The sequence below is a fragment of the Pinus tabuliformis genome, chromosome Q (genome assembly GCF_031772625.1).
Source record: "Pinus tabuliformis cultivar Carrire ecotype Pingquan chromosome Q, CPIR1, whole genome shotgun sequence".
Lineage (NCBI taxonomy): Eukaryota > Viridiplantae > Streptophyta > Pinopsida > Pinales > Pinaceae > Pinus > Pinus tabuliformis.
The window spans coordinates 1,156,089,894-1,156,099,864 of record NC_142296.1 but is presented as its reverse complement, the minus strand read 5'-3'; positions in this window follow the sequence as shown (position 1 = coordinate 1,156,099,864).

The following is a 9,971-nucleotide window of genomic DNA, read 5'->3' as shown; positions in this document are numbered from 1 at the left end:
AGTAAGGTAGTGAGTGCAACTAGTAGGTTTATCAGCGCAGCCAACAAGTTTATGAGTGCAACAGCAGTTGATGGTTACTTTCCAATGATTTCCAGCATTGAAATGGTTACATCTTCATCTCAAAGTGCTAGCCAAGTCATTAAATCCCCATTGTTCAAAGTAATTATCCTCTTTTGTCACCATACCACCAAATTGACTCTCAGGCCAAGGGAAGAACACACGAATTTAATTGTCACAAAGTGATAAGTTTTGCCAAGAGTCTTGCACTCCCATAAGGGCCCACTTTTTGCATGAGTGGTCATGGAGTCTAGCTCCACCCTAATACACTCAACATGCTGAACAGGATGCCTTATATAAGAAACACAAGCCAAGCCGAAATTGCAGACAAAGCAACTCAAGGAGAATGCATCCCCTAGAAGGAGGACCCACCATTCAACAAGTACCTCTGATTGTCTAAGTAGCAAGGTAGGAACAGTAGTCAGATGGCAGAAAGGATGCCATGTGGTATAGTGAAGGAAAAGAAGTTGATAGGAAGATCACAAGGTGCACTTTTGCATGTTGGAACATCTATGTGTAGAGCCAAAGACACATCTATATATATACAGAGGATAGTGAGACACATATGTGCAGTGAAGCCTACTATGTCGTAAAGGAACAATGTCTCTATGTCAATGTGACCATTGATGAATGGATGAACAGTGTACAATGTAGTATACAAGAGATGGGAGACTGTAACTGAGAGCAATAACAAGGTCCCTTAAGAACAATAAAGATTTAGAGCGAGAGACTTCCTGTGGCGAGAGTCATGTAAAAAAACCTACAAACTTTGTAACCAGTCATTACATCAGAGGGAACAACACATCAATACTATCATTACTGAGACAATCCATCTTTTATCTGGAACAAAATCATACATATCTTGATGAGAGAACACATTCTTGCAGTCTACAAAATCGATTGAAATGTTTGCTTCTGTTTCAAGAATAGAATCAGTTATACCTGAACAAGGGAACATATCCCACTGCCTCCCTGACCCGTGCACTTTCCTTCTCTCCTGCCACCAATAGCTTCAATAACTTCAATCTAATGCTGATCTGGTATTGCTGGCCCTTTTTCGTTCCCATCGCGTCCTTTTCTGTTTTTGGTAATCCTCCCAAGTCCCCTCCTTCCACCTTTTTTCCTATTCCAAATCAGGGTTTTCCCAGAGCGAATGTTCTATGGTCATCATATTGAAGATGGAGGAGATCCATAGGTTCTAGTGCTGGCCCTTTTTCGTTCCCACCGCGTTTTTTCTGGTTATCCTCCCAATTCCCCTCCTTCCGCCTTTTTTCCTGTTCGAAATCGAGGTTTTCTGGAGTGAATCGGAGTTTCCTGCCGCGAATGATCTACGAAGTTTTCTGGAGCGAATCGGGGTTTTCGTGTGTGAATGATCTATGATCAGCACATCAAACATGGGAGTGAGATCCATAGGTTCCAGCACTGGCTTTTTTTCATTCCCGCCGCCTCTTTTTCGGGTTATCCTCCCAATTCCCCTCCTTCCGCTTTCTATCCTATTCGAAATCGGGGTTTCCTGGAGCGGATCGGGGTTTTCTAGAGTGAACGGTCTGGTCAGCCCATTGAACAAGGAAATGAGGGGCGGATCAGGGTTTTCTGGAGTGAACGCTCTGGTCAGGCCATTGAACATGGAAATGAGGGGCGGATCGGGGTTTTCTGGAGCACGATTACCAGCTAATGAAGAAGCAGTTGAGGCCAGTGAAACTACACCATCCAACCCCTATCCTGTTGCAGTTGAGTAACCAAATGATCCGCCCACTAATTAAGAAGCGGGAGATTTCACACACGCATAAAGATATGGTATCGATGCACTACTACCGGCATCCGAGCATCCAGGTAAGAGTGGTTAACTCTCTCACGCATCCAAGCCTCCTGCTATAGCCGCCTCAGAAAGAACTCTTTCTAAAGTTCATTTGTTAATAATACTTATAAACAATATATATATATATATTGTTTTTGTCTATTCTTTTCTTTCTTATTTCATCCTCCCAATTCCGATTCAGTTGTTAATACGTATATAAGACATCCTATTCTGTCTATTCTTTTTGGCTCTATTGGCAAGGTTCAATGCCTTCAATAGAGAAACCCACAACCCCCGGTAACCAGTACTTTGATCTGGGAAGCCTATATCTTAGGAGAACAGAAGATTTACTAGCACTAGTTGAACTTGAGATTTCTCAAAAACTAAAAGGAACAAATAAGGGTTGCTTTGCCAATCCACTCATAACCTAATCCACTTTGGTGATGAAGGGAAACCAACTATAAGATATCAAACACCTTCCCTCATGCACAGTGCATAGAGGCTCTACCCCTGTAAAGGTTTGAACATGTGTTGTTTACATTGTAGTGCCCATAGTTGTACCATTTATACTTTACTCTTGTCTCTTTAGGAGGAATAGATCACTTAGGCATCATTTTAGGATTTATTTATTTATGCAATAATTCTTTTAGTCATTATTGACTTAGGTTGGAAATGCCATAGTGTTTTTTTTCCAATAAGAAAAAAATATTATTTGTGTATTAATATTAATGCAAAGGTGTAATTTAGATCATCTAACATATATTAAATATGCTTCACATGTATGACATGGTAGTATAATATGTTTAACATCTAATGTTCGCTAAATATTGAAATCTCCATAGGATTCAAACAACGCTATGTTCCTAATGTACATTCAAACTAGATAGGCAACTTGATATCCATGTTAAAAACTAGTATATATCCAAAATTCAATAGATATGACCCTAATAATCAGAAGTGTAGATCTGCATGAAAAGTTAAGACTTCAACTCGGGTTCAATCATTATCATAAGAGTGTCACAACAATGGTGGAGAATTTCATAATTGAAAATGCAAATAGCTAACATGAAAAATAGAATGGTTGAAACAATGGAATAAGAAATAAGACTATAACAATTCCATAGATGACTTTAATAAAAATTGTTATCATTGTTGTGTATTGCAGGTGCTAGGAGAGGCCATGGAAACAAATGAATTTATTTCCAATGAAGACACACAACATGATTTAGGGCATCAGGTACTTGAATATTACATTAATTTATGAAATATAATAAAATGAAATTTAGTTCATGATCCTTGTTTTCCTAAACCTAGTAATTTATATAGTTTATTATTCAAACTTGAAAAAAAATAATGCATGTCGTTGATTCTTTTAGGTGGAAAATGTGTTTTCAACAAATACAAAGTTGAACCCTTTTACTGTAAAACAACCAAAATATGTACACAAGGGTGGACACCATACTGTTAAAGCACATCGCATGAGAAAGTGGGTGGAAGAAGATATGACAATTGACTCTACAAATACAATAGAAATTGGTGGCAATGAACAAGAGGTTAGTCATGATGATAATACATGGAATGAATACTTTGATACAATTGTTATAATTTGTGGGTGTTATAAATAAGTTCAGTTATAAATTAATGGACGATATAAGTACATCATATAGTCTAATCTCTAACCTTGGAAAAAATAATGCATGTATCAATTATTTTAGGTTGGCAATGGAATCAGAACAAATGAGGAGTTTAATCATTTTGATAGACCAATACAAATACTTGCATATGGACGTAGCCTACGCCGTACAATTAAATCACGCAAAAAGAAATGGGTGGAAGAGGATATGACAATGGAGTTTGTAAGTGAAATAGAAAATCAACACAATGAACAAGAGGTTGGTCATGATGATACTACATGCATAGATGAATAATTTGAGACAATTGTTGTTTTTGGATGTTCCTAAGGTAGAAAATCTAAGAATATGAAATTAATGTGGCTTGTTTTTAAAATAATGTGTTCAAAAATAATATTTTTAATTTATTGTATACATGTATAATGTTGTTTTGTTGAGTAATTTATTGCGTATATCTTTGAAATGGATCCATGTTCTATACAGTAATTGCTATCTAACATTAAATAATGGTTGCATTTAATTATAGGTAAACGATGTTGATGATACACCTATTAATGATCAAGATCCAACTAGACCATTAAGAATTCAACGAGATGATCCAATTCATCCTTTAAACCATACTAGGAGAAGAAGAGAAGCATTGAAGAGAGCACTACCACGTGAAAAATTTGAGGAATTGATGAAATTAGCATACATTGATGACATGCCATCCACTACTCAGAGTAGAGATGTCGATGGAAATGTAATCCATGAAGAAGGATTGAATGAAATGCTCACAAGTTTCTTTGGGGATGGAAACAATGATGAGGGTGATGATCCTATGCATAATAATGATGATGCTGATATAGAGGGAAACTACCGCCAACATAATTATGATGATATCAACATCAATGCATCAATTAAGCAAGCAACAAAGACAGTGGTGTTCAAATCGGGTGCAAGTAGAACATCCAAGCTTTCATGCACATTAATATTATTGGAAATCAAGTCATTATTTGGTTGGTCAGACAAGAGCTTCACTACCTTACTAAAGTAATTATTTGAATTATTTTTCTAGTTTTGCACTGTCAATTTGTGTCCTCAATTAGAATATAAGTACTAACTTCATTTAATTTAATTTGAGGTGGATTTTACATTATGGTATATAAACAACGTTATAAATGACATTTTTAACGTGTAGGTTTGAAAAAAAAACTTGCAGGGCTCTAAAGGATAAAATATTCCCTGAAGATAATGTGTTGCCATCAACTTGTAGAGAAGCGCGTCAATTGTTAGTCAAGTTGGGGATTGAATATAAGCAAATTCATGCATGTAAAAATGATTGCATCTTATATAGAGATGAATATAAAGACAATGAAGAATGCCCTGTTTGCAAAGAGAAAAGATATCGTACGAATGTACAAGGTTCTACAGTTCCAAATAAGGTTTTAGGACACGTGCCAACTATTCCTAGACTACAACGGATGTTTCGTTGTAAATCTCTTGCACAATTGATGGATTGGCATGCAAAGAATAGGAGTAAAGATGGATTCATGCGAATTCCTATGGACTCCAAAGCAATGAAACATATAGAGGAAAAATGGCCAAGAAAATTCAAGGATGAACCTTGCAGTATTAGGTTAGGACTTGCAATGGATGGAGTGTGCCCTTTCTCTTTCCTAAGCTCAAATTATAGTGTTTGGCCAGTTGGACTGATAGTATACAATATTCCCCCATGGATGAGTGTTAGAAAGGAACACCTTATGCTAACTCTCATCGTTCCAGGAAAACATCAAGTGAAAAAAATGGATGTTTACATTGCACCTTTTATTGATGAGATGCAATTGTTATGGAAAGGCATAAGAATGTATGACATATCACGTCCTCCATCAAATAGGTCCTTCATGTTTTATGGCATACTATGTTGGACAATTCATGATTTCCCAGGACTTGGTGTTTGTTCTGGTAAGAGATCAAATAATTTGCATATTCATAGTACATCATAATTTTTTTTCAATTCAAGTTGTATATAAGTATTACATTATTATTGTTTTCTTATGTAAGCTAGTTATTGATTATAGGGCTACAAACAAAAGGGATTTTTGCATGTCCAAGATGTGCAGAACAATTTGAGGGGCGATATTCTAAAGATCTACACAAAGTTATATATGCAAACAACAGGGTTTTTCTACCACCTGACCATAAGTTCAGAAGCCGCCTAAAGAATCAATTTGATGGAAAAATTGAAAATAAACCTCCTCCCAAGGTTATGGGTCCAGCTGATTGGCTTAAAATGTATGGAGATGCTGAATCAAAAGCTTGGAACCATTTTTTTCGTCATGATCATTCAATTGAGGAACCAGAACAAGTTATGGTTGAAATGCCAAAAGGAATGAAAAGGAAATCCATATTTTATGATCTCCCTTACTGGAAGGATCTATTAATATCTCATTTAATAGATCCTATGCATGTTTTCAAAAATGTCCCTGATTCTATTTTTCGACATATATCTAGCAAAGATAAAGACACTTTGTCATCAAGGAGGGATATTGCTCTTTCACGTACCAAATTTGATAGAAGACATTTGTGGCCAAGTAAGGAAAATGAATCATATGCAGAAGCTCCATGGATACTAAAAAGGAAAGAGTTAGATCAACTAAAAAATGTGATTCGTTCAATAAGAACACCCACTGGATATGGATCATCATTGAATAAAGCTTTTACAGTAGAGGGACATATCACAGGATTCAAAACACATGATTATCACAATTTTATGAAGGTATTAACATCAATTAATTGTTATTCTTATCATTTACTTACTAAAACTTATTTTGATATATTATGATAAATCAATACTAATGAACTATAATAATTTGGTTTGATAGCATATCATGCCACTAGCAATAAGAGGGGATTCATGCCTTACAACTGACTTAAGGAATGCCATATGTCAATTGTCAGCCTTTACGAGGTATGCGGTCGCTTGATATTTACAAGGTTTTACATGGTATGAAATGTTCCTCTATATGATACAATGATATATTATATCTCATTCTAAATGTCACTAAAAATTCATACTAACTTAATGACAATATCTAATTAGGTGGGTGACCTCTAAAGAGATCCATGAGTCTGAAGTGCCAAGATGGAAGAAAGAAATCACAGAAATTGTATGTGTATTCGAAAAGGAGCTCCCTACAAGTTTCATGGACCTACAGGTCCATTTACTTATACATCTAGTTGATGACATTGAAATGGCAGGTATCATTTCAACAAGATGGATGTTTTTCTTTGAGAGATACATGAAAACCCTAAAAAGATATGTCCGACAGAAGGCACATCCAGAGGGTTGCATGGCTGAAGGGTATGTACTAAATGAAGCATTTTTCTTCCTATGTGAATTCCTTGGTAAAGATTTTGAAGATGGTGCACAATTTTGGGATCAAGAACGTGCATCTGATATTATAGATGGAGAAAAGCCTCAAACTAATGGTGTTCAAGAAGTAATTGGTATGTAAAATATTCATTATTATAGTTATTTTAGAATCATTTACTATATCATTTTGGGCTTCCCGAATTGAAAGAATAATATTTTAAGTTTGAATTATACATGTTGATTTTTAATAGGTGTTGATGAAAGTGTTGTACTCAACAAATTTGTCCTCTACCAAATGGAATTCATGAATAAATGGATTGATATGTATGATATAAAAAGGAAAGAAGTGTTAGAAGCAAGGAAACAATTTAAGATATCAAACCCAAGGAATACCCCACTTCCCACTAATATTTCCGGTCAATGGGGAAAAGAATGCACAATAGAATGGGTTTCTAAACAAATTCAAAACCAAATAGATGAGGAAGGAATAGATGCAAACATAATAGAAGATGAGATCAACATGTGGAGAGGATGTGAAAAAAAGGTAAATTTTGAATTATTACAAAATGTTGCTTGAATACATTAATCACATTGTTAACTATTTAACTATGCACAATCATATTTAATTTCACTCAAGTAAATGGCTTGTCATAGGTGAGGAAGTATCCTGCAATGTGGGCATACGGTCATCATTATCGTGTAGAAAGAGTAGATGCAAAAAGACGATCCTTCGATTGTGGGGTCATGGTTGATTTCAAGCAATCAATTCGAGCAAGTTCAAAAGATAAAAATGTTATTGAAGGGAATCTTCAATACGTTGGAAAAATACAAGAAATTATTGAGTTAGATTACCGCTCTTTCGAATGTAGTATTTTTAAATGTAAATGGTATGAAGCATTTGACAGGACACGGAGACATGATATCCATAGTGGATTGTTTTCTATAGATTCATCAAAATACCTACCACTGGATAAGGAGCCCTATGTTCTACCAATTCATTGTGAGCAGGTATTTTTTCACTAAAACAATATAAGAAATATAAGAAATAATGGTTGTATGTAATTTTGTAATTCATTTTTTATTGTGGATATATACATTCTCATTGATAATAAAATTTGATACCACTGGAGATCTAATATATTTATCTTCTTCACATGCAGGTTTTTTTCTATGAAGATATTTTGGATCCAAAATGGATATTTGTCATTCATTATGATCCAAGATTAAGGCATATATTCGAAGATGCCTCAATCAATACAGAGAAAAGTAATGATGACCAACCAAATATAGTTCAAGAATCGGGGAACATAGAACAAATTGGCATCAATGATGATGTTCAACCAGAGGACTGTGAACTAGATGATGGTGACAACATTCCTTTAGCAGTATGGACAAGCAGGGCTAGAGGTGTATTTTCACAAAATGATAAATTAGATGAGGCAATTCACCATGACAACCAACAATTTCCAAAGGCAAATGATCTTATAGAAGAAGGCAATATTAATGATATACAATATGAAGTTCAAATTAATAGATCTGGTAACACTGATATTTTTGATGACCAAACAACTTTTATTGATACAGAATATGACGAAGGTGAAGATGAGGATGATCACAATATGACTAGCAGAATGGTTTAGGAAGAGTAATATTAATTTCTTGCAAGAACATATGAACATTGACAAGGAAGCATTGGAAGACATAGATGCAGATGATAACATAAATGAATACTTCTAGATAATTTACAGGGTATGTCATTCATGTTTAAATAAGGACAATTATTATGTCCCATTTTGAAATGATTCATTGTTATTTGGTTGTAATAGTCATTTAATTACCATGTTTAGAACTCATAATCTAAATTGGTGTTTTGAATATTCTTATAGGTATACTCATTACTTGATGCAATTAATGTCATTAAAATGTATGTTAGTTAATATGGTTTGTTGGTTGGAAATAACAAGCTCAGTTTGTTAGATAAGAGTTACTATGGTTAGTTTCATCTATTAGTTGAAAATGGTTAGAAATAATATGAAGTTATGACTGAGACAAAATGAAAATAATTTATGTGTGTATAAATTGTCACATATTGTGAATATAGACAAATATAGCTTAACACACAAATATAACTTGTTAAGTTGAATGTATGGAATTAATTAACACAAATATATTAAACTACACTACAATAAAAATTCGAATTATTAAGGATATTTGGATGGGTAATGAAGGTGATTCAAATTTTCTACTGAGTTTATTCATTTTTGTGATCAATAATAACTTTCCCACACGCAGGTAATATTTCCCCATATAGGGAATCCCTAATGGCATAGGGTCCCTATCATTGTATTGTTGTCATCGGTATCATCATTTAATCATCATCCTCATTGCCATTGTCATCGTCATCATATTCACCATCGCCACCACTATCATAGGTCATTTTTTATGACGATTATCATCATATCTTCCTTGGTTTCTAATATATATATGTATATGATGATGATGAGAAAAAAAAAAAAATCATTGGTCATAAAAGGTTACCATACTAGACTATCTTTAAAGGTAGATCAAATTTTTTTTTGCACACTTCCAAAACATATGGTTTCTATTCCAAGGTAGATCTTGAACACATTGATGAATGCAACTTTGTCTTGGATGTATCATCCAAGCATTCTGTATATTTACAAGTTCACTTGTCATTTTCATTGTTTTTTAAAATGTTAAATATTTTCACGCATGATATACTTAATAGTTTTTTTTTTCCACCGAAAAAAACGAACCATCTATTAAGTATAATAGGTAGTTACACAACGTATGCAAAGCATTGCTAGAGGACTCGTTCTTTGCCATGAGACAGGGGAGAGAACAGAGTCGCTGCTGAAAGATAAAGATCAGCACCATCAAGCGCACCCGGAAGGCAATGAGCCAGCGCAGGGACCCCAAAAAATTACATTCAGGAAAGAGAAGTCGTGCGCCGAAAAGAGCCATGAGAAGAGGCGTAAAGCCTGCGTCGACAAGAGCCATGAGAAGAGGCGTAAAGCCTGTCTAATAACACTCCTCGCTGAGCCCGAGGAAGAGCAGACCGACGAAGAGAAAACCCATGCTGAAAGATTCGCACAGGGAAAGAGCACCC